Consider the following 440-nt stretch of genomic DNA (forward strand, 5'->3'; position numbering starts at 1 on the left):
AAAAAAAAAAAATCAGTTCACCTGATAATGGCACCTATGTTTCCATTGCCATAAGTTTTCCTGGCCTCTGTCCTATGGACAGCCCACTTGACCCCCTCCCAAAGTTAAAAAAAAACAAAGACGACAACATACAAACAAATTCCAGTGTTTCTGGGGTGCGGAAGTGGGAGGAGGAACCTTGGGGAGGGAAGTGGGGCCAAAGGGCACTCTGAGACATGAAGACACAAACAGAGTGTAATATACAGGCTGGGCAACAGTCGTTAAAGCAAATAGTAACACCTAAGCCATCGACCAATACAAACACCACAGAAGGGGATGAAATTTGTCAAGAAAAATTAAAAAGCAAAACCAAAACTGAGAAAATAATTACCCAACCTCCCACCTCCCGTATGCCCCGAAAATGATCTGTAAGCAAAGCTGCCCTCCCTCCCCGCTCGCCC

The sequence above is a fragment of the Pterocles gutturalis genome, unplaced genomic scaffold (assembly GCF_000699245.1).
Source record: "Pterocles gutturalis isolate BGI_N339 unplaced genomic scaffold, ASM69924v1 scaffold6679, whole genome shotgun sequence".
NCBI lineage: Eukaryota > Metazoa > Chordata > Aves > Pterocliformes > Pteroclidae > Pterocles > Pterocles gutturalis.